This window comes from Serinus canaria, chromosome 2, assembly GCF_022539315.1.
Source record: "Serinus canaria isolate serCan28SL12 chromosome 2, serCan2020, whole genome shotgun sequence".
NCBI classification, from domain to species: domain Eukaryota; kingdom Metazoa; phylum Chordata; class Aves; order Passeriformes; family Fringillidae; genus Serinus; species Serinus canaria.
The window spans coordinates 70,356,383-70,381,566 of NC_066315.1; the positions used below are offsets into that span (position 1 = coordinate 70,356,383).

A 25,184-nucleotide genomic window follows, 5' to 3' on the forward strand; every position below is an offset into this window, starting at 1 on the left:
AGAGTGGCACTGGAAGCCCAGCTCTGTTCCAGTGGCATAGGGAACTGCTGGCGGGGGCTGAGCGGTGCCACAGCAGAAGCAGAGGTGCTGAAGTACTTGCACTGTTATTTGGAATATTTAAATCCTTTAAGCTTTTTTTTTCCCCTTAGCAATACTTTCCAAATTATTTATTTAAAAGAAAACCTGAAATATGCTGTTTTGCAGATGCTTGGGAACCTGTTTTCTTCCCTCTGCCATAGTAGATCTGTTAATGTCAGTGACTACACCTACAAGTTGCTTGTCCAGGTGAAGCTTGTCTTTGCTTTTGTGGTATCAAGCCCTGTTTGGTATGTTTCGATCTGATTCTCACAGAATTCCCTTTTGTTTGCTGCACTGTTGTGTATGCCAGTTTCCCTGTAAATGTTATGAGAACTGGCAGTATGGGCCTGATGCCAAGGGTAAGGGACTAATATAAATACATTTATTTTTATTTTGGAAGCTCTTGCAGTTCACACTTTGCTGGCAGGGTGGTAATGATGTTTCACAGAAGAATGCCTTTCTTTTCATTTTGATTTCAAAGTGCTCTAACAGGGTCCATGCACAGTCTTAGGCATGGCAAATGATGCACCAGGATCAAGGACCATTCAGCAGCAGGAGATGAGGGTGGAAATGGGCCTGGGGGCATAGGGTGAGCCCGAGGTTTGTCCAGGATAACAGCACTGCTGTGGCATTCCCAGAGCAGGGAATGTCCCTGGGGGTCAAAAACAAGGTCATGTTTCCATTTTTTAGTTGCCAGGCCTGTGCTATAGCCATTCTGCTGTATTGCTTATTCAGTGTTTTGTTTTAGGGAGCCTTAAGATGTGTTGCTACAACTGAACAAAGCGTCCTGTGTGAGATCTGAGGTCCCTGCCTGTGCAATACCTGGCTGTTTGGGGTGTGCAAAGCCAGGGACAGAAGTGGCTGAGGGTTTGCTTTGGCTCCTGGTTTGTGGCTGTGCTGAGCAGGCTGTGGGATGTACAGAGCATTGTCATGCCGAGGTTCTTCCAGTGGGACACGGCAGCTTTGGCACCCAGGGCTGTGCAGTCTGAGGGCACAGTGTTTAAGCTGGAGAGGCTTTTGATGGGAGGTCAAGATGGTTATTTGCATTACTGATGAGATGATTAGTAGATGGTGTTCATGGCTCTCATTAGAGACCTGTGGAAGATTGGGTTCAAACAGAAGGATCTCTGTGTGTGTGTAATTTATTTGGGCTGCTGCTCAGACCTTCATTCATACTCTCAATTGTTCCACAGTGGCAGTGGGGAGGAGAAGCTGGAAAAAGCTAATTGTGTCCTGTGCTCTCAAATGGGAGCAAAAGCAGCCATGACATGCAGTCCACAGACGTTCCTCTATGCTGTGGATCAGCAGTGTAGTGCAGGGGGATCTGATTTTCATATTCTGATGATTGGCTTTCTTGGTATAGAAGTACCCATTTTTTAAAAATAGCTGAAATCAAAAGGCCAGGCTCTTTGGTACAAAACTATTTGTTCTTAGTACTTGTCACATGCTTAGTTGACTGAATTAATCAAATGGAAAATGCTTTTTCCCAAACCAGAAAAAAAATCTATGCAAAGAAATGTACTCCACCTATTTTTTTTTTTAATTTAAAAGCAAAATACAAAAAGATCCCACTTCTCTGCTTCCTTCTCTCACCCTCCTTCTTCTATGTTTCTCTTGGTGGCAAAATGAGACAAGTAAAAGGTTGAAGATGTTTTGTATGGGCATTCACACATGTATGTGTGGAGGAAAAAAACCAAAATCTATGGATGTTTTTGAGTTACCAAAAATAGGCTGGTAAAAACCAGTGATTTATGTAAATTTACTTGTATGAAAAAGTTGCATTTACCAACTTGCAGTAACTTTGCAAATTATTCCACTTTGTATTCTGGTGCTATATAAACATAGGCTTACTTTTCAGGAGCCTCTCTTCTCCATTTTCTTTGTGACCTGTGTCTGAGCAAAAGCAGTGACTGCCTTAAGAGGGTCTGAAGTCATGGGTGTGATGTACTGCATACTTCTGAGATGTATCAGCTTCCCCCTTTTGTAAATCGTAAGGTGCAGATCCTTTTATATTTCAGCATGGCTTGCTTGTTCAGTGAAAGGGATGCATGCAGATGAAACTGATTTTGGGTGTTTTAGTGCTGCCAGACATGACAGAAATTCTGAGCTTCTTTGTGTGAAATGTGTCTCTTCCAAGAGAGTAAAGTCCTTGACTGTACTTTAAAAACCTGGGTTAAGTAATTATTCTATGACCACATTAGCATTTTCTTTTCTTGCCACTTTTCCAATTGTGGCAATTGTGGCAAGCTTTGCAAGCAAGAAAAAAGAGAAGTAATATAAGGGAGCAGATAGTTTGGGGGTTTGTTTGTTTCGCTTCTTTAGTGCATCTTATCTGCATCTGATTTCTGGCAGTGTTTTGTGACCTTCAGTGGATCTCATTCAGTATTTTCCATTCAAAGCTCCAAGCAGACAGAAACCAAGCAAGCCAGAGCCCTGAAAGCTCTGAACTGCCCAAAAGGAAAAGCTTCTTGCATCAGCTCTTCCTCTTTTCTACTGTGTTGGTGAGAACATTGAAGGCAATTGTTTCAACCAGCTGAGCTTTACTGCAAAAGAAAAAAAGGACAAAACCCACAAAACTGTCAACATTTGGAGATAAATACAAAGAGGACTGACCACTCCTATTCCTCCTCAAGGCAATCCCAAGTTTATTGCTGGTCTTATTTAAATACATTTTTAAAGCTTTAAAAAATCAACTTCATTTGAAAACAGAGCTGTGGTTTGGTGCACCTAGGAAGTGGGGATTAGTCCTGTGTGTCAGGATACATGTGTTTAGACTATCTGGAGTTTGAATATTCTTGGAATAATCTCAAAGTGAAAACTGGGAGCCATTTAGGCATTAGCTGGAGAAGAAAAGGTTTTAAGTCACAAAAATCATAAGCAGAGGAAAGGCAAGTTGCATTTCTTTAGTGCTGCATAAAAAGAAATTGCTAAACATGTTCATTTGGTAAGCAAATAGGTTCATGAACTATATTGTATTGCCTTTTTTTTGTAAATACCCCCATTTCATTGCTGGCACGTTACCTTCTGTAGCCAAAAATCAAGAAGAAAGAGGTTTGTAAGAGTACCAATTTCAGCAGACTGCCTGGAATCTCAAACTGCTTATTAGGTTTCTTTGAATTATTGGGTGATGTATTTGGTAGCTGGTGCTTTGTATCAGAAGTACATAATGTAAATAAATTTAATAAGAATAGTGCTCATACACTTTCTCTCAGTCTTTTGACTGGATTTTGCTAGCTTTGTAAAGCACAAAAATCCAGATATTGACATAATTTCTTCTTGTGAACTCCTTTTCTATAAAAAGCTGGTGCAAAGTAGTTCTTTTCTATCAAAGGGAAAGACCAGAAGATCTGCTCCTTCTCCCAAAACCACACAGGTCTCTGTGCTACTTTGAGGATGGATGTTGGTGATTTGGCTCTTCCTTCATCACAGATCAAGGGTCCCTCTTTCCTGGTGCCTTGGCTGCCACCACAAAGCCTCCTTACAGATCTTGCACTGGTAGAGGGAGGTGCCCCTGCCCTTACCTGTTGAGAAAGGGTGCTCAGCATCTGGGAGGCATGGACACCATGTTGGAAGCCTTGCACTCCCTGGGAAAGCTGAGGCAAATCGGAAAGAGCTAGAGAAGCAGGGTCCTGTGGTCCACACACTGTCTGCTTCCTAGGTCTTAGTGGCTTTTTGGAAGCAGTGAAATTAGATGGCCATGTGCCCAGCGCAAGAAATTATTCACTCCACTGTATTTATTTTTATAGTGAAATTGCATTTTCATATCTCCGTGAGAGAGACTGTAGCCGGATACAAACCCAGTGAAGCATTTCTTTTTGTGGACATAGCGACTTTGGCACAGCTGTGATGAAGCTCGCTGCTCTCTTCATGAAAACACACTGAGCTGGGAATGCTTCTGGTTTGCATCCTCTCCGAGGAAATTCGGTGATGCAGTTGTGGTGGATGGAGATTGTGTTTTGTCACGCTCCAGACCGACATTACCGTGCAGGAAAAGATGTGCTGGACAGGCATAGCTTTAGTAAAGTTACGTGACTGTGATTTCACGGTCAAACATGGGATAGGAACTACCTGAAAATAATTTAATTTCACTTTTTAGTGACTCAGGAATGTGAATGCTTTAGATTTGAGGCACATTTCTTAAAGAGGTTTTACGTTTCAGTGCATTGAAATGAATATGCATGTGAAAGCTTGAGAGTATGAAGTCTGTGCTTGTGAATTGGGCTGTTAGTGGTTTGGCCCACCTGCATTTTGTGTTTACATGCAAAGTAATTTGCATTAGCAGGAGAGCATTCCATGTGCATACAGCATGTGTTACAACGAATCAGCGCACTAACAAAGGAGTTCTGAGAAATAGAGGAGGCCATGTAGTTAAGACGGGCTACTTTTTGGAGGTCACTAAATTTTGTCTTGTGTTAAAAACAGAAGAGGGGGAAAAAATGGAGGTGAGATGGTGGAGGTTACATTATTGTTTTAGTTAGGATCCAGTCTTCTTTAAGTAATGCAGTCTGCTCTTGATCTTTGAGAATTACTCAGGGCTCTGTTTCAACTGGTCTACAAAGTGACTCAATGTAAGAACCGAGGTCATGTGGATTTTTTTAAAAAGACTTACTGGACTAATTAGGCAGTGCTATGTGGCTTAGTAGTAGTTAAGCATGCCCAGTGTTACTGGTAAGAGTTCAACCTTCAGTTTTCTGCTGGAAGCAACTTCCCTTCAAAATGCAGAGATGAACAGCAAATGTGGTTAGAGATTGTAACCTACAAACCCCAAAGCGTTGTAGAAATTAAGGGAAAAGGAAAGAATCTGTAGAAACTGAAGGGGAGTTAATTATATGACAAGGGATCCACTGAAAAAGCAGATGGCTTAACATTCAGTGTTGCAGGGAGAAGACAGATTGTATGAGTGTTTAGTAACTACTTTGACTGAGTCTGTTCATGTGCATATAATATATATTAAAAAAGTGGCCACTATGATTATGTATAATGGCTTATTATGTAGTTGTTAGAACAAGGCAACAGAGAAATAAGACTTCCAGATGTAGTTCTTATGCTCCTTACAAACATTGATACAAACAAACGTTCTCTCTCTCCACTTCTGGATATGCCAAATGGTGCTTGCCTGTTAATCTGTGTTCCCCCTTGCTTCCTGCTTGTTCTCTGTCTCTACCCACCTCCTGCTTGCCCCTGCCCTGGCCTCCAGCTCCTATAGGGAGTCTGGTGTCTTTTCTCCTGCTGCCGCCTTCATCCTCTTCACATACTTCCTAAACTTCAGTAATACAGATGTAAATTAGGCAGAGTTTTAGTTCCTCCTAATTTCTGTAGCATATATAAATTCAAAAGATTAAAATAGAATGTTTAGTAAAGGTCTTTGTCCAGTGTTTGCTTCCAGATATTGTGAATGATTGGTGAAGACCTTAGATTATTTCTGCAAGGAAACTCTCTTAGTATAAACTTTGCCAAATTCTACATGACTGAAAAAAATTATGAGTTCTCTTGACCCGTAATTCCAGAGGGGTAATTTTATTGAGGTTCAGAGTCAGGTTTTGTATTGTAGGAAGTCTGTGTATACTAAGGAAGAGCCTTCATCTGTCACATACTGTTTACTGTCCAGAGGCAAATTTCAAGTCTGGATGGGTGAGACCATGTGCCATTGGGAGGGTTCTCTCAAAATCGGATTGCCAGACCAGAGGGCAGTATGATCAGATGAGCCAGAACGTGCACTGGGGTGTTTTTAGTGATTCTTATCAATGGCAGGAAGACAGAGGACTGCCTGGCTGTTCATGAGGCCTGCTGGGCAAATTTACTGAACCAGTAAGAACATATTGAAGCAATGCTGTGTTTTGTGCCTGTGATATCCTTAGATGAGTGTTAGGTTGCGTCAAGATCATCTTTGCTTTTGTGTGACACGTTGGCTTTGTGCTGCCAAAGGTTACAGGGTGGCATTGGGAGCCTGTTTGTCCCAGCATAATGTTCAGTGTGGTGTGCTGCCTCCTTGGCCTGGCTTTCTGGTTGGATTTTGATCCAGAAGTAGTAACCCTTGCCACCAGGGGGTGAGTACAGCATAGATTTTATAGACAACATGTATAAAATCTAGGCCTGCCCAGTTTAGTGCTGGCCAGTGCTGAGTCCAGAGGAGTTCTTTCCTTTTCAGCTGTGCTTGGTGTTGGCACTGCGTAAGCTAAACTTAAGCTGCCTGAATACCAGTTTAGCTAACTTATTGTTCTTTGCTACTATTTGGTCTTCCCAGCACAGACAAACATCACTTCATTTCTCCTCTTCAAAGGTTGTTATTACTCACTGCTTTTTTAATTTCTTCCACCCCCCCCCAGTGACACCTCCAGTCATGTTTCATTGCCATGCAAAATGAGGAAAGCGCTTTGTCAGCAGCCTACTTCAGGCAAAGAAATTTATATCTTTGAGAAGCATATCTACAGAACAGCAATTACTCAGATCATCAATATTTATATAGCAGATAATAGACATCATGGACAAGATGAATATTGTCACAAGAGCAATAGCTGTTGGGAAGGGGGGGTAATGCAAAATATAATTGCTATATTTCTTTAAATGGGATAATTATTTAACTTTCAAGTGATTGGTGAAAATAGTTTAGAGTCTGAATTAACTATTGCATGGGAGTTCATCTGCTTCCAGAAAGCAAAGGAAATGCCCCCTCCTGTCTACCCTCAGTTCACACAGCAAAAGCTGTCTGGTGTATTGTCCCTTGCATGTGGCTTTAGCTGAAGGCAGAAATTGTGCCAGTCTCTGCATGAGGACTCATATAAAATAACAGTAAAGTAATCAAGCAGCTTGTTTTGAAAATTAATTTTTATGTCTGCTGTGGATGGACACTTTTGGTAGAGATGGAGACACAGTCACACATGCTTTGACTTTAAAAAGCTGAGCCCCAGTGCTCAGGAAAAGGTGGCCATGCTAGGGCAGTTTTTTAGTCAGAGCTTTACAGCATCCTGCCTGCCAGCTGATGTGCTGCTGGCTGCCTTGGCGCTGCCTGATTGGACAGGCAGCCCAGTGAGTCCCTGTCTGGCCTCCTGGCCGGAGGGACAGCCCAGGTCATGGCTTCCTGTTTGCACAGGAGATGCAGCTCCTGAATTCTTCGAAGAGAATGCCTCCTCCCACCCACCCTTTTTAACCATTTACTGGCAAGAAAATCTGTTACCTTGTCCTGATTTTGAGATGTATTAAGCCAAAAACTGAAGCCCACTGCATGTGGGCTGTTTGCTAAAGATAATTTATTTGCTGACCTGACTTTTTTCTTCTGCTTGTGAAATGCCTCTCAATAGCTCAGTTTTTTCTTTATATTGACTAACTCTTCATGTGTGACTTCAGATGAGTGTCTGAAACCCTGCACCCTCCTGACTTCTTTCAGCTCAGGGGGAGCCATTGGTGGAAGGTACAGTACTTGATGTTCAGTGTTTAGCTCAGTTGGGTTGGCTGTCATTTGTAGCATTAATCACACAATTTTCAAAACATTAAAGCAACTTGGGAACATTTGCAGCAGAGTTGGTCCACCACAAAAGATTTAAAGTACCGAAGTGTCAAGCCTCTGGGCTCTGTGTTCCATGGGATGCATATAGCAAGGCTTCTTGTGCAATGCCCTGAGAAAAGCTGGAACAGCATTTGCAAAAGCTGGCATCCTAAATCAGGAGACACATGAACTGGCTACAAGGAAGGATCAAAATGAGGACTTTTAAGTCGGTATCCCTCTTTCTGTTGCACAAAAATCAGTTGAACTTCTCCTTTGTATTCCTTCCTGGAGTTAAGTACCTTCTGTGGAATTGTAAGCAGTGGAGGAGCTAGGGCTTGCTCTCTCTGAATTAGGTCTGATACTCAGCCCAAAGGAAGTTAGGGCTGAGTTCCCACCTTTATCTAGCAGCTTCTGATCATGGATGTTTTTCTCTTCATCGGTAAATCCATTAGACTGCCTGGATTCTAGCCATTTTTCTAAGTAATTTTTAATACAAAATAATTAAGCATTCATTGGAGCAGGGACAGGAACTTCCTTCCCCTCACACTCACTTTTCCTTTCTGACCTGGATATTGAATTGTGCACTTCGAAGTGGAATAGGGTTAAGGAGGAGGCATTGGTGAAGCTCTCCTGAACTACTGAAATTCCTGGTACTTGAAACTTTAATCTGGGAGAAGGGAAAGGAATATTGTCATTTAGTCAGATTCACCCTTAGTGAAGAAAAGTTTCCTTCTGCTGTGAGCATACCCAGGTTCTTGTGTGGGTTCCCTGAGTCTGCTACTGGCATGTGTGACTTGGGGAAGTCCTGACCCTGTTGCATGCAGCTCAATTTGAACTGAAGGCTTGTTTGAAGCTAAATTTAGGCCAGCTTAGATCTTGCTATTGCAGGTAAAGCTGAGATCTCCAATAATGTCAGTTTTAATAGTTTAGATGTTTGTTCCAGTGCATAACTGTATTAATGGAGGTGGTTTCTAAATTGCAGATCACAGACCCAGTATTGCAACGATGCGTGTTTCAACTTCTTCTAAAATAGTACCCCCTAAGCTTTTAATGATGGTGGTGTAATCTTTGCTGGGAGTTTAAACTTGCAGTCAACAGGCTCACTTTTGTAGTTTGCTTCCCCAGATCCCTTTGAGACAGCCACTCTTGAAAGACTGTCTGCAAAAGGGTTAATTTAAACATTATCATCTGTCTGAGGTTCTGCCTTGAGGAAAGTAAGACTAGATACCCCTCAGAGAGACTACTGCAATTCTCAAGCCAGCCCCTTACATAGGTGAGCCAGCCCTGTGACAGATGGATTCTTTGCTCCTACAGGTGCATTGCAGCTTGGAATAGCTTTCTTTTGAGAGTAAGGAGAAGAACAAGGGGCCATTGAAAAGAGCAGGTTATCAGCACTACTGATATGCTAGATTATTGGATTGTGTTGAAATAATTAGTTTTTTCATCAGGCTAGATTTTTTTGTACCTAATTTTCTGAATAGTTGTTTTTTTTTTTTTTTCATTGTGGTAACTTGCACAGAGATCCTGGAGATGATGAAAAGGATTGCTTTCCCCTCATGTTTAATGAGATAGTTTGCTGTGTTTTGGCTGTCTTATCCCATTGCTAAGCCCTGACATACTTATATTCTAACTTGAGGATGAGGTATTGGTGGCATGAGGAAATAGTGTGTTTGCAGCATCCAGAAGCCATGAGCCTCTCTTAATTCCATTCTACTTCAGTGTCAAGTACTGTGGCACCACCATGAAGACTCTACATCAAGGCCTTTCTGTCAGGACAGGACAAACTGACTAAAGCCTTGAGAGATTTTGGTGAGTTAAGTGTGTAAAGATCCAGTCCTGTGTAGTGATTTTCTTCTAAGGCAGAAATGGTAAGAACTGTGTGGTGAAGAATGGGGTCAGGGATACATTGGTACAAAGCTTCAAGAGTGTTCTTAGAAAAATCACTTCTCCTTAGCTTCTTCAGTTGGTTTTAAGCTGGTTTGAGGATTTGCCCTGCATTGCCCTCTGAAATAGTTTTGCATCCTAATTTTGTCAAGGTTCATTGGTGTATTTTATGGAGGGATACTGCCCCCCCCCAATCTCCTTTCATGGAGAAATAGAACTGAAGGGTTAGATTTAGGAATGCTAGCACCATACCCCATTGGAACTGTAATTAGCATACTTTATTTCCCATTCTTCCCTTGGGGTTTGGCTTTATGGCTGACTTCCATCTCCTCTTTTAAAGTGTAGTTGCCGTTGTGGTTGTGGGAGTTGCAGTGTAGCTGGGAAACCTAGTCCCTGTTGGAGGTTGGGAACGAGGGTTAACCTGTCTGCAAGTACCTTGAGCTGGAGTAAGCAGCATTTCACAGTTCTGAAAATGAACTACCAAATTTCATTTAGTAGAAAGGCACTGCTTCCTTTGATACAAGTGGAATAGCTGTTCATTTCACATAATTCATAAGGTGTTATTTTGAAAATTCTTAAATTTTCATGAAAATTCACTTTTTTTATTAATTATCTTGGCTTAATTTGCAAGCACAAAATACCACTTTTATGGGCTTGTCCCACTCTAAAGAAGTGTGATACTAGGATACTGAAATTAGTTGTGAGTTCAAAGCGTAGCATGTAGGGGATGTGATATGATTTACCTGAGGAGACTTCTTGTTTGGCATAAATATTTCTGGCATGTGGAATGGAGCTGGACTACTCTTCAGACTTCAGATTTTACTTTCTGAAGTAGATAAGATTCTCTTCTTAAAATAGAAATGAGCAGAAATGCTGCAATAGTGCTAATTGAACAGACTGATAGTCTGTGGAGTAGGACGTGTCAGTATGAAGTTTAAGGATGTGTAGAAGAGAGAATCTGGTCAGTAACAGCAAATTAGTTAGAATTCAGTGAAGTTTTATTACTCACAAATTTGCTTTCAATAACCAATGAGCTATTTTTATGAGGACTGCTTACAACTGCTGCTTTTATGATTGGCTAATTAGCAACCCCCTTTGGACAGAAACACGACCCTCCTGAAAGTCTTCAAGCATACAGAAACTTGGATTTTTTAATCCTCTCAATTTCATAGTGTCTTCTGCCTTTCAGCTTACAATCTTTTGCAAGCTGCCACTCTCCCTGTTTGTGTGACTTCTACAGAAAACACAAGTAATAGTAGTTGAAAGGGAATTTTAAAATAGATCATGAAATCTAGGGTATGTCAGGATGATTTTGAGGTGGTCTTAAAAAATCCAGTGGTTGTGTTCTTTGAAAGCTTTTGCTGAATGTTTGAGATTTAGCCTTTCTCCTCTTTATATAAAGGTTGGGAAGGTCTGTTCCTCTCAGACAGCATGTGTCACATGTGTTGGTATTTGGGAATTTGACCAGGATGGTTTCTCCACTGCAGGGATTCCTGGGCAGGTCCAGCTCAAATCTGCTCTTGAGAGCAGTTATTTTGAAAGCTCAGTGGAACTGCTTTGTATGGAGTGGCCAGTGGCAGAAAGAAGTGCTGGCAGAATTGGACCCAGGCTGGTTTTCACAGCTTTAAAGAAATTGTATGCTTACCTACGAAGTGTCTGTGGTACATTTCCTTAGACTCATATATAAATTTATAATTATAGTCATGCATGAAATAAATTCATGCTATCATACTGGTGCTCCTGAACAGCTTTGCAAAAAGGCAAGGTAAACAAGTGAAAAGCATTTTGGTAAGAAAATGTGTATTTTAAGAGTTTATTTTGCCTGTATTCAAAAGCAGTTTAGGGAAGAAACTCCCTCACACTGATTTACCTCTTGGAGTCCTGATGTACTGTGCAGATCTCTTCTGATGCAGCTGCATCCCTGACACAAGAAGGTGTGAGCTGGGCTACTTATGGTAGTGAGGAGTTATTTGAAGAAAAATTAGAATTGTGTGGCATACTGGCTTTCCTTCCTTATGTCCTTAGGTTTGGAGTTAGTGTGAGCCAAAGATAAGTGGCAGTTTTTTGTGAGGGGCAGTGGAAACATATCCCCGCAACTACAGGAACTTCATGGATGTAGCTCTTGGAGGAGCTGCAGCAAAAAGCCCTTCTTCTATGTTAATGGGTGGTTATGAAATGAGAACAAAAAAAATTGAGGATCATGACTGGCAATTTTAAGAAGACAAATCTACAAATTTGTCCTTTAATAAAATTATAATACTGTTGCTTTTTCAAATGAAGAGGGACATAGATGTCCATAACCTGTACTTGTGCATTTTTAAATCAGGATATAATGCTGCATTGGAGTTTTTCAGCTCATTCCTTTAAAGGTCTAATTTTCTAGCATTCATGCTGCTTTCTTTTGTGTCATTTTAACAATATACAATAGCATTTTTCCATCAGCAAAGGCCTGTGCATTTCAGTGACCTTTACTGCTTTCTTTGGAGGGGTCATATGATCAACATACAGGAATGAAATTATTTAATTTTTTTTCCCTTAAAGGAGGTCATATGCCTTTATTCTTATGATTGTAAAACTCACACCTGTGTCTTGCACCTGCATTCTTTATTTTGAGGAGCCTGAAAGTCTGCTTGCAAAATCTGAGCTCATTTGCAAAAATCAAGCTTAAAAAATAATATAGGCGGATAAAACTATTGTCTTTAAAGCAAGAAGCTTTTGTTCTCCTTTGGTCTCTCACCCCCGTTAAATATATGATATTTTCTTCCAAGTTTCACAGAATCAGGTAACTTAGAAAGGAATTGACCCTTTTCATATCTATTGACTAGTGAGTGCCAGAGAATTTTGTGTGCCTTTCTGAACCCACTTACAATGCATTTGCCTGCTTTTTGCTGCCTGGCAACATTAAGGCTCCTAAGAGTACACTAATTGCAGTTTCCTCACTAGAGGTGGAGGTTTATTGTACCTAGTAGCAAGGAGAGTGCTGAAGCCTCATCACCCCGTAGTTCTGCTTCCTGATCAGGTGGGTGGGATATTGAGGAGGGCATCCATGCATCTGTTCAGGGACATCTGTGGAAACAGGAGATTCAGGTAAGTTTTTTGAGCAACAACAGCGTGACTGTGAACTTGGAAATACTTCTGGGATTAACCACTTCATTGCTGCTCTGTGTATGGGTTACAGTTATGCTTCATAATTTGTCTTCCCACAGGTGAATATTTTATGGTCCACATCCCCAGTGAGGTAGCAGCTAGGAAGGCAGAGTAAGCATGAACAGTTGCCTCATTCTTCTTTCCATGCTGTCAGCCCATCTTTGTGTATTAAAGATAACTTACTCTGAAAACGTGTTTTGAGCAAACTTGTGTGCAGAGCATATAGTGCATAAACCTTGAGCTGCATTGTGCCTCTTTCATTGGGTGGTACTTGTGCACCATCTAGAAAAAAGGTGTTTATAGCTTGTGAGGAAATGAGTTTGAAATTCTAAATACAAAGGAGTTCCCTAAACACGGTGCATGTCAGGGCACTGATTGTGGGGCCTGTTCTGCAAGAAGGACACATTACTTTGGTTTCATTTGTTGTTCATATCCACAGATTTGACCTTAAACTTTTTCAGTTTTGTGTCTATTTATATTTGGGGTCAATTTGGACGGAGGGGGCAGGGAAATGCCACTGATCCACTGACATATACAGGAGAGGAAAGGAAATTACTTTATGACAGATCTTTTCTGCTATTTCCACATGAGCAGATGGATCCTATAGTACAGGTTTGCCTTTGAGGAGAGTTTAAGCAGTAAATACTTTGCTTATTGTAAGAGGGCTGGTTATTTTCCATGTTTGTGTAGCTTTTAGGTAATTCATAAAGACTTCTGATAAAAATGCAGGCTTTTTTTCCCACACAGTTGTATGAACCTTCAGTACTTTTAAACTCTAAATTTTTCCAGGGTAGAACAATGTGAAACTTGCATCTTTGTCAAATGAAGCAATTCATTACCTCTGTAAATGTTGACTGCTGTGCTTGATGCCTAGAGTTGGACAAAACAACTCTTGCAGTTTCTTTAAAATTTCATTTTCTAAGGGAACGGCACAATCCTTCTGGGTTTAAGGATGCCTCTTTCTATCTTCCTCCAGTTGCACAGTGTTTTCAAGGGCCTAATTTTGAACATTGAAGGATTGGGAATGTTGTCAGCAGGAATGAAATAAGTGATTACTGTTAAGAGTTGGATGGGAGATGCAAAAACCAGGGGGGCTGCAGCTCTTTGAGATGGATTTATTTCTTCTGGCTGCTGAGACATCTAGATAGAGGCTTTACTGACTGTCAGTGTTTGACTGGAAGAAGTTCTGGTGTGACTGGCTTTACTGTGGGAGGAGTGTGAGTGATGGGGCAAGGCTGAAGGCTCAGAGCAGGGTGGGTGTTTTCACCCTGGTGCCTTGGGGAACCATCTGTAGTGACACTTCCTAGCCATGCAGGAGAGTGTTGTAGCTGTTCTATGTGTGTAGGGCACAGCTAAAAATAAACACAAAGGAACTGGTCTCCTGATTGCTGGGGTTTGGTTTTTGTTGGTGGTGCTGTCTTAAAGCAATAAAAGCCAGCATTGCTTCAGCTCTGTCCTGTGTTGGGAGGAGTGTAGGAGAGGCGGGAGGAGTGGTGGGAGGCGCAAGATGCTGGCACTTCTGGATGCACAAGGTCGGAAAGCCACTGTAGGGGACCTGTGGGAGCTCTCCCCTCGGTCAGGGAGCAAGTAATGAGCTCAGTGCTTTGGGTCTGATGGTGCCCCTTATGCACTTCTAGAAAGGACTGCACAAGGTGCATCTCAGTGTGCTGCTGCATCCCATCCAGCACCAGGGTAAAATCTGCGACCAGCAGCACTTTTCCTTGCTCTTTAGGTAGAAGATTATCCTAAACCCTCCTGAAGGGTGCTAAAGGCATAGTGGGACAGCCAAGCAGAACTGCCTTCCTTGGTCCCGCGAGCCCTGGTGCCTAATGGTTTATATTCTGGAGTGCCACCTGCTGGCATCTCTCTCTTTGCTTGTTTTTTTCTAGAGGCAGCTGCTCCAGAAGATGAGAACACAGAGCAAAAAAGCATGAATATTAATAATAGGAATAACAGTACTAATTATTTGTATTGATCTTTACATTATTTTTTTAATCATCATGGTACTTATGGATCTTGTTTATTGGCAAAGAACATGCTCTGGCAGGTGTTCTGCAAACTTGGCATTAAAGAAACTGGCAGAGGTTTCATGGCTTAAAAAATAGAGAGCACAGTGTGAAGGAGTGGTTTAAAAAATAGAAAATGATTTTTCCAATCCATGCTGTTATTTGGCAAAGTACGAAGCATTTTTTAAAATTTATGGCTTGCTTTAGTAAAATGTTTGGATCATTTCTGTGGTTGGCAAAAAAAAACCCCAAAGCAGTACCCATTCCATTGAAAGACACCTGACAGTGAAGGCACTTAGGCAAAAGTTAAGAAAACACTGACTCAGCTCTAAAAAGTAAAAATTATGTCAGCAAAGTAATCCTGAAAACCTTTTGGCTGTAAAGCAAGAGATATTGTAGTTTGTGTCACAAAGCAGACCTTGGTCTAGAGCCGAATTTTTTTTCATCCCACTCAAGAACTTGTTTTGGCAGTATAAAAGAGGCAGTTTTTGATTCAGTTTTTTAACACTGATTTTGCATCTGTGGGTCAAAGCCTAAATGGGTGTTGTCAGTGTGGTGCCTTTGGCATCAGTTTGGTTGTGTGCATTGGCGTTGCCAGTGTTCAGCGTGCCACTGTAAGACCCAGATACAATACTATAACAGAAATTAAATAAAGAACTCAACTGAATGGAAAATGGTCAGATCTTGCAGATATGCATAAAGCTGTGTGTATTCACCCTGTGTCTGAGATAATCACATCCAGTGCAATAATCTCTAGACTTTTTCCTTTTCCCTTCTTGAGTGAGTTGTCCCTAAGGCACCTTCTTGGTTCCTAACTGCTATGCAGTGTGATGTTGCATGGAATAGAGTCACAGAATTGTTTAGGTTGGAAGAAGCCTTTAAGATCATTGAGTCCAACCATTAACTCAGCATTGTTGTGTTCACCACTAAACCACGTCCCCATGTGCCAGATTTCCACATCTTTTAATTGCCTCCAGGCACAGTGACTCCACCACTTCCCTGGGCAGCTTGTTTCAATGCTTGACAATCCTTTTAGTGAATAATTTTTTCTAACATCTAATCTAAGCCTCTACTGGTGCAACCTGGGGCCATTTCCTCTTGTTCTGTCACTTGTTACCTGGGAGAAGAGCCCAACCTTTGCCTCACCACAGCCTCCTTTCAGGCAGTCTTAGATAAGATCTCCCTTGAGCCTCTTTCTCTCCATGCTTTACACCCCCAGCTCCCTCAGATGCTTCTCATCAGACTTGTGCTCCAGACCCATCAGCAGCTCCACTGCCCTTCCCTGGACACATTTCAATGTTTCTCTTGTAGCAAGAGGACTAGAAATGAACACTGAATTCAAGGTGAAGTACATGTTGGAAATATGTGGTAAGGCTTCTCTGATTTAAGGCCTCAAAAGTAATAAATGATCTTGGGATGTATGCTGGAGAACATTGGGATGAGTGTGACTTCCTTTTTTTTTTTGGTTTTTTTTAAGAAACCTGTCTTATATTGTAAGATCCTTCCTGTCCTTTGCAAGAAACACTTGTAAAAACCAGCAATCTATTGATCACAGTAGTCCTCTTCAGCTTTTGGTCACATCGTGAAATGTATGTGGAAAATGCCCCATGTTGTGATTTTATTTTTAAGCCAACAACCAAAAAAGCTGAATCACAGTTGTTGAAACCACACTTCCATAAAACTACAGCTGATAGTTTCAGTGTATCTCATTTGCCTTTGTTAAACTAGAAAAGCAAAAAAAGTCATGGTGTATCACTAGACTGAAGCATTCCACATTCAGAGGTAGAGCAGCGTGAGGGTCACTTCTGGCTCTACTGCATCAGAAGAAAAATTATTCCAGAGTAAGTACAAAAAGCTTTGTTTGCCCTTTACATTACCTTTAAAAAATTTCTTCTGAGAGAAAACAGTTGAAATGAACTGATGTCTTAATGGAAATTTCCATTTTTGCTGAAGGAGAAAGTATTTGCATAATTTGATCTGAAACTGCCAATGAATTTGTTCACCTCAAAACTTTATTTCTTTAGTTAGCTCTAACTCTCATGCAGAAATCACGAGACTGTCCTGCAAATCAGGGACTGAAGTTCAGAGGTCCTACCTGATTGGGATCTGAAGTTCATGTTTCCAGGCTTTGCTTCAGATAAACGGGACTAGCAGCATTCTTTTTTACAGAATATTGCCTTGATTGTCCACACTCCTGTGAGCCTGGGACTCACTGTGGCCACAGACTATCAGGATTGTGATGATGTGTTGAGCATTAGCAGTATTATGTTAGTTTCCTTGCCTAAGTTTCTTGTGCTCTTACATTCCAAGGACTGCAGAACCAAGCAAAAAATTAAGAGGTGTGAAGCAGTTTGCTTCGCTTTGATTGTTTTGCTCTGTTGTGGCATAACATAGTCCTTTCTGAGCATTTGCACTCCTTCATACAGCAAAAATACTGTAAACTGTTAGTTTAAGTGCTGCAAATGGGGAGGGTATTTTCACACCAGGATGTTTAAAAAGCAGATTTTGACTGGCAGAAATATGATGGGCGATGTCTGGCCTAAACTTTCAAACTCACTGTAAAGAATGAAATTCAACATAACAAAGCTTGGCAGGTCTGATAAACTTCATGCAGCTACAGGAATGCCTCTTGGAATTCAGTACCATCTCTGTGAAGGAAAGCAACAGTAGGTTTCACATAATGTGGGCAGGAATAGCTCATCTTCCCATGCCTGAGCATTTGAGCAGCCAGTTGTGAGTCCTCACTGCAGCATGTTTGCCACAGCAGAAGGGGTAGCAGCTCTGAGCTCAGTGTCCCAGAGTTGTAATTTATCTGAGCCCACCAGAGAGGGTTGTGGTAGCACTAACCTGAGTCATGATCATTGCCCTTGAGAGAGAGCACTGCTTTTTTTAGCTGCAAGACTACTTCTGTCTGAAAACAGTGCTGGTTCCTCTGGTGGAGAGACTGGGTGCAAATCCCCTCACTCAGTTCTAGGCTTCATTCTAGAAGTCCATCCTTGGGAGTCTTGTTTCTGTCATGGGCATGCCGATGCCCACATCCATGGGCATGGAGAAAGCTGGGAGCATTTCCTGGTGTGAGTTTGTTGTCTCACCATTAATCTGCAGTTTCACCTGGTGGTGCTGGGGCTTTTTGTGACTGTGTGGAGCTTGTTGAGATAGTTGATGTGTAACCTGTTTGTTTAGTTGCAGCTATTTGGGGAAGGTTATCATTATGTTTATTCAGATCACACCTTTTCAGAGTGGTGTAGGGGAAACAAAAGTGTCAGCATTTGGAAACTACCTTGATCTGCCTGTGGCTTCTGGCACTGGGTTCTGTATTCGTGGTGTTGATGGATCATCTGTTAAGTATATAAATGTGCAACTGACCTCAAGAGTGTGTGTCATCCCATTGAGTTCCCTGGCTAACATCAGATCACGTGCTTCATAACTTGTCTGAACTGGAACCTGTGGAGTATATAGTCACAGGTAGAAACATGTGGTTTGGAAAAGTATTGGAAGTAATTATTTATCTGGTATAGCCTGCTACATCTCTTTGGAGGATTTTACTGGTCTAAAGACAAAGAGATAAATCATGAAATAGGAAATAATCAATATTATGCAGTTCAGGCTTGATCTAACTCTGCTTGTGATCCATATTTGCAGTGAGAGTTGGACTGTTCCCAAAATCCAGGAAGCGAGAGTGGTATTAATATTACAAGTTGACAGAATGTTACAGGGTGAATGATTAGTTTCCAATAAGAAAGGAGCTTTTGGATCAGTTCCAGTTCCTTTTGGTGTAATCTGCAAACCTGAATGACCAGTGCTGTGACCTGAAATAGCTGTAGCTCTTATCAGAGGCCAAAACTTCATGAAGATGATGATTTGTCTGCATTATGAAATGACAGAGCTGTTGACCTTGAGGAGGCATATTAGTTGGCTACCTTCCCCTCTCTTGTGAAGATGAACTCCTGGAAGTGGTGGTTTGGCTTTGGCACAGCTGTTCTGCATTGTCTGTTGATAAACAGGGGGCTTTACTCCCTTGTGCTGCCCACTTGGAGGACTGCAGAAGAAAGGTAAAAAGAGGAACAAAGCTTCCCTGTGCCCTTCTAATCTCTTTCAGACCTTATTCTATCAATTATGATGTATGAAAGAAGAGAATTTCCTTACTTACTATTGTGGGCCTTTTAACAAAATATTTTCCAATTCCTTAATTCCATCTATTTCAATGTAAAAGGATGTATTACTTTGACTCCGCTAGATCTGTTGCGCTTTTCCCCCCACTTTTTCTGAAGCAAAAAAAAAGGAAACAACCCCTTCCTGCACTTGAAGAAAACAAACCCCAGGCCATCCCAGGCCTTGAGAGCAGCCAGATGGAGGTGGGTCACATACTCAACTCCTCAGGGAAGCTGTGGTGGATGAATGCAGACAGCAGAAACCATGTTAAGCACATGGTGGGGGGTATGAGGCAGGGGCACAGAGCGGACACAGCAGTTAAAATTGCCATTTAAAGGGCTTTTGTTTCCTGAGGTAAGTGTGAAACTGAGTTTGCAGTTCTTTCATTGTACAGGAGGTGTATGAACATGTGAGCATTGATTCCTTTCCTTGCTGTTTGGGCCCATAGGCAGGTAAGATTTTATCCTAGATTTTATCCTGGTTTTATCAAAATTCACTCAGTGACCTTGGAGAGCTGTAGCACTCTCTCCTCTAATTATAGACTAGTGTCTTAATAGACTCAGTCACCCACTGACCTGTATCAGTGAGAAAAGTCTGCATTTGAGCTTTATTTAAAATTAATTTTTTTTTTGATGGTGTATTTCATCAGTCTAATACAAGATCCTCAGGGGAGGGAGGGAAGAATCTTTTAATTAAGTTTCTATTTAGGTATCAGGCAAATTCTGTCAATGGCAGATGAAGCATAAAACTCAAATGGGAGAGTAAAATTTGTAATTTAAGTGATCAGGTGCTTCATGCCTCTCTCAGCAGTTTGAATTCCACAGTAGTATGTCATATTGCCATAAGTGAAAATCCCTTAGAAAGAGGATGTTACATTGCATTTGAAAGCTCTTACTGAGTGTGAGTTTAGCACCACTAGCTCCTCCTGTGTTTTGTGGGATTTTGGCCTCAGTGACTTAATTTGTGACCTCACTTTAAGTTTGGGAAGCAGTTTCTAAATCTGTATTGCGAACTACCTAACCACTTGCCCCTTCTGTCCTGGTCATAAATAGCTACTGGTGCTGCTTTTATTCAGGGCTGAGAGGTAGAACTCCTTTCACACCACACCTTCCACTGCCATTCTTCACCATGTTGATTTGAATGGCAAGTGGCTCTCTCACTTGGTAGTGGAAAAACCTGGCTTTTCATTCCTCTCATCCTGGGGTTTAGAAGTGAGTCAGGCATAATTAAGAGCAGCCAACAAAACTGAGGAAGTGCTAATGGCCCTGCAAGCATAGAGCTCAGAGTGGGCTGTAGAAATGAGCATCGTCCCCTGGGATGCTTTGAATGCTGGAGATTCTGTTTATTTGCAAAATGCAAGGAACCTTTTTATATGCTGCGCTGGAAAATTTTCAGATGTGATGTGTCTTAGGACCACAGTCAAGTCTTTAGTGCACTGCTCACGGAGAGAAGGGCAACAGCAGGAATGATGAGAAGTACCATCACACTTCTTTTAGCAGGGCAGAGCTGCACCTGGGCGTGCTCTGCCAGCATGGAGGGGGACTAGGAGAATCATAAGAGAACCATAGCTTGACAATTGACCTTGTCGAAAAGCCTGTGGACATATTGGAGTTGGGCTGGTGAGGAGCAGATTGTGCTCCCATCACCTGGCCTCTAGGTTCACCTGCACAGAGGGCTGCTGAGAGGCAGGAAAGCTGTCCATTCTCTGTCTCTGCCTGTCTGAAATGGGCATATTTCTGTGGAGTATTTTAATTTCAGATAATGTTTTTCACTTGTAAAGTGCCTCATGTGAAACTGTCTGATGAGCATATCATACAGGACAGCTGTACTGTTCTGCCTCAGCACGATGAAATGTTTGCTGACCTGGCACATTGCAGGTGATTAGTAGTGTTTGCTGTTGGAACAAAGTGCAGCTTTTCCTGGTCATATTTGACCAAAATTAGGTCTTTGGAGGCAGGGAATGTGGACATGTCAAAGTTTGCAGATAAAAAGAGGGAGCAGCACAGCTGGTGATGTGAGATGGAACACGGAGCAGCATGTAAGTCTCTCTCTGTTTTCTCTAAACACCAAAGGCTGGTGTTTTCTCCTGATCTGTTTTTGCTCCAAACCCATAAATGTATACATCTCATTACATTCCTGTAGGTGACCTTTCTGCCCCTGTCTCCTCTTCCTAGGGCTGGCTGGTGACAATTTCTAAGGTAAACGCTGTGGAATGATACATTGCAATTAGGCTCCTTTTTTGTGATCCACCACTGATTTCTCAGCTGCCTGAGAGGCAGGACAAACTGGTGTTGTGTCTGATGTGTACCATTGGGATCATCCACAGCAGGTTCTCTTGCCATCAGCATGCATCCCCTGGTGCTTGTTCATATGATATTACAGACTCATATCACAGTTTCCCTCGGCTTTATTTTTTGTGGCTTTGTGCACCCAGGACTGTATATACCAAGATGCTCATCTTGGCAAGGACTGGACTAAAGCTAAAGGAGCAGTGACAGCTTGCACTGGCTGAGGCTTTGACTAAATTAAAATACTTTCCTTCTGCAATATTTCTGTGTAATTGTGAATAATGAAATGGAAAAAATGGTGGGAGTAGGCTGCTTGGTTTACAGGAAGGTTCTGGAGAACAGGTAATTCTGGAGAGAAGGATGGATTTACTTTGCTGATTTATTGTTAGCTTAATGTCCCTCAAAATGAATATAGTTTCTCAGTTGTTATCTGCGTGGTAGATAAACTATGTCTGTGTAGATAGGTTGCTTCTGGGGCACAGGCTCTTGTGTTTTTGATAATCTCTGAAAAAGCTGATATGTTTAATGAAAGCCCCCACAAATCACAGGCATACTATAGGGATGCTGCCAGCTGAAAGAGGTGGGGAAAAGCCTGTAGATTTCTGAGCTTTATTGCAGAAAAGAATCTGTCACCTCTGCCCTGTGGCTCTTGAGGAGAAAAGGAGAGTTGTGATGAAATTGTACTGGAACATTTGAGGCAATTTGGGTGGTGCTTGCATGACCTTGGACCAACGGCTTCGTCTCTCAGTGCTTCTTTTCTTAGATGATGAAAGAATATAATGATGATAATACTTGTCTCTTAACAAGGGTGTTGTGATGAATAAATTAATTGTTCGTTGTGCTGTTCTCAGTTACTATGGTAATTAGTGCTACAGAACAGCCTAAAAATAAATAAGATCATCTAGTGAAGGATATTCAGGGGAAATCAAGTAGTACATCCTGGGCATTTGCACTTAGCCCAAGTGTGTTTTGTCCAAATGTGAATTTGTGAAAAACGTTCACCGATGCTGAATTTTTGTAGCAGAAATGCTTCTAATTATCTTTTTGGAGGCGGCTGTAGCACACATTTCCTTCCGTATCTGTGGGCACATGATTCTTGCAATTAGTTCTCCTATTGAGAACAGCACTCCCTCCTCATCCCATCTCCTTTACAGCCTAAGGGCACCTGAAACGAATGATTCTTTCTTCTTCATAAATCATACATACTCAGTAATACAGCCAAAGAATTGTTAATGTGTTTGGGGAGTTTACATAATGAACCTTTCTTAGTAAAGGTGAAGTATGGTCGATGCACTGCCTTGCTGAAATTCTGTTACAACCTTGCTGTACGGCAAGTAGACTGCCTTAATCCATGTGTAAGTCTGTACAAAGTTTTTGAGGCTTTCTCTCACTGATCAGTTAACTACACCAGCATGCCCCAGAGCCAGCCCTTTAAAATGTTATATGATGTTTAGTCATCTGTGAATTGTATTGGATTCCACAGGCATCCCTGAAGTATGTTTTTGGGGTTTCTAAGTTAATATAATTTTGGAGCCTCGTAAGTTAGGAAATACGTCTTAAGGTAGTTCTCAGTCCTTCAGTGAAGGCATTACCCCTTCAGGGCTGTGGTTTCCATTTCTTAATATCACAGGGGCTATCCTTACATATGAAAAATATTGTGTTGCTAGGCAAGGATTTGCCATTAATTACTGTGTTCTCTAACTTTATGTACAGCTCTGGGCTTGGATGTTCAGTGTCTTCCTTTGCACTAGGTTCCAGAAATAGCTGTCTTTTGTGACCTGGCCAGTTTGTAGCTAGCATTTGTGCAGAGCAAACTTGTGCTTTCTTCTTCTCACTGTCGCAGCTACAGCAACCTTCATCTGTTCACCTCCCACAGCACCTCTGCATATTGTGTTGAGAAGGTGTCAATAGTAAGAGCAACAAATGCCCCTTCTGCTCCTTCAGGAGTAGGAAGCTGATGCCTTGGTATTCCTGGCCTCCTGTTCACCCAGAGATAACTTGGTTCATTGCTGTGGTCTCCAGTGAGGTACTGGCAGAACAGATAGCATGACTAACAGATAGCTGAAACACTTGCTTTATTCTTCAGAGCTTTATTGGTATTGAGTCATGCAATTTAAAAACTCATGGCTTGTGCAGAGGGCAGCCCAAATCTGCAAGGAGGACTTTTGTGCCATGTTCTCAGCCACCTGGCTGCTGCAGAGGTCATCAGCTTTGCAGGTTTCTCCGTGGGTCTCTGTAACAGCTTGTGAACTCCTCTCCTTGAAAGGAGCCACTGGCCACCTTGTGGATATTGGGCAGATGCAACAAAAAGGAAAGAGGAGAACGCAGGGCAGGGAGGGAGGCTTCTTCTCATGGCCTGTCTCATCTTGCTGCCTTTGCTCCTGCTGCACCTTTCTGACACATGAGTTTTGGATCTTGCGGATTTTCATTTCCACTTAGTTATTATTTGTGTTACAGGTTAGACCTCATCCCTGAAGAACTTCCAGGGCTGTCAGGTTTGTGCCAGGCAGTCACTGCTTGTAGCTGCTATTGCTTCTGTGTCTGTGGTTTCACTGTCTCAGTCCCCAGTCCCGGTTCCACATGTGCCCCTATTCACATGTATACATGTGCTATTACTCTCGCAGAGACCTGTGGATATCCCTGACAGTGTTTTCTGCCTTTTCTCCCCGCTCTGTTTTCTTCTGTCAACAGTCCCCTTGTTCATCTTGGGTGTCACTGTGTGAGGAGAGCAAGTACACAACAATGGTTTTGGCTGATACTTGATGTCAGCTGTGCCCTCTCCTGCAGTCCTGGCCTCTCTGTCTTTGTGCTTGAAGCACAGAGTCCAGTCTGAGTGAGCTTTGAATGAGCTGTTCACCTGTGGGAGCTCAGTACCTTCAGCTGGTGTTGAGGGTGCGTTGAGCACAAGCTAAAGAGCTTTGTCTCCTGTCCGAGAGGAAACCTGCCACTTTTGGCATAGTTATGAAAGTAAAATGGTAGAAGAGTACTGAGAGCTCTCATGGATTTTTCCTTCTTAGGTTTGTAGTGCAATTTTTTTTCAAATAGATTCTTCTTCTAGATGATGGCTTGACTTTCTTTTATCCTGAAACTGAGCTGTGGCAGAGTGCAAGAGGGTTGTATGGTTGGAAATAAAGTTGCATTGCACCTGTGAAGCTGCACGTCCAACCTTTGAACAAGGCAATGTCAGCAAAGGTCAAGGGGTTAGATGGCTGTGGCTACTCTTTAACTTGTCTTTAGTTATGTTCTGAAGGAATCATACTAACCTCTCTACTTACTGGTCATTACTGCTGATCCGCACCTCTGATTAAGATTTGAGATGTTTTGGGAAAGTATGAGCAGTTTATGTCACATAGGTGGCAAGCCCATTCCTGACCTTGCAGATACACTGATTTACATCTGCAGAAGCGGTACTTCCACTCTGTCCTTGGGCAGAGTAGTCACGTGAGAGGAGGTTTAGGTTAGATATTAGCATGCACTGTGAGGGTGGTGAGGCACTGAACAGGTTGCGCAGAGTAGCTGTGACTGCCCATCCCTAGAAGTGTTCAAGAACAGGCTGGATGGAGCTCTGACAACCTGGTCTAGTGGAAGATGTCCTTGCCCACAGCAGGGGTGTTGGAACCAGATGATCCTTGAGTCTCTTCTATGATTTTTGATAATTCCTAATTTCTGAATTTCTAGGCATTGGGATTTTTTCTTGTAATAATACTGCAGTATTGTTATACTTGAGGCTTTTTTGATAGATTGGCAGATAAAGCAGGTAAGAGTTGTGTCTTGTACTGTCTGAGCTCAACTTTGACTTGGATGGTCTGTAACTGCAAATTTGGTACGGATGCTTCTGTGCAAAATGCCAGTCTGTTGGGTTGCTTGTGGCTGAAAACTGGATCTGGCGGCTTCAGTGATTCTTTTCTGAGTTTCTATAACTAATTTCTATTCTGGCTCTTCTCTCTTAATATTTTTTTTCAGCCAGAAATTGCCCAGCATCATGGATATCTTTCTTTCATTTTTCTCTTGCAGCTGTATGCTAGTCTATTATCATGTCAGCTCCTTTCTTGATAGTCTTCCCTTGTGTGTACCTGTACCATAGGGATATGGAGATAGTAGTGGATACGGAAATAAGGAAGATAAAACCTCTCCTAATTTTCTTCC

General features: G+C 41.9%; 1 protein-coding gene across 5 annotated transcripts in view; it reads left to right on the top strand.

The window, feature by feature from the left end:
- The window catches only part of RNF152 (ring finger protein 152), a 43,068-nt gene that overhangs the window by 11,553 nt on the left and 6,331 nt on the right, over positions 1-25,184 (top strand). The window contains exon 1 of one of the 5 annotated variants that reach the window (XM_050970488.1): positions 20,705-20,788. The exons of 3 other annotated variants lie outside the window; for them this stretch is intronic. The gene's annotated coding sequence lies outside the window, so the exon portion shown is untranslated. Of the gene's footprint in view, positions 1-20,704; positions 20,789-24,536; positions 24,796-25,184 lie in introns of those variants that run through there. One more of the 5 variants, XM_050970489.1, reaches the window with a different exon arrangement.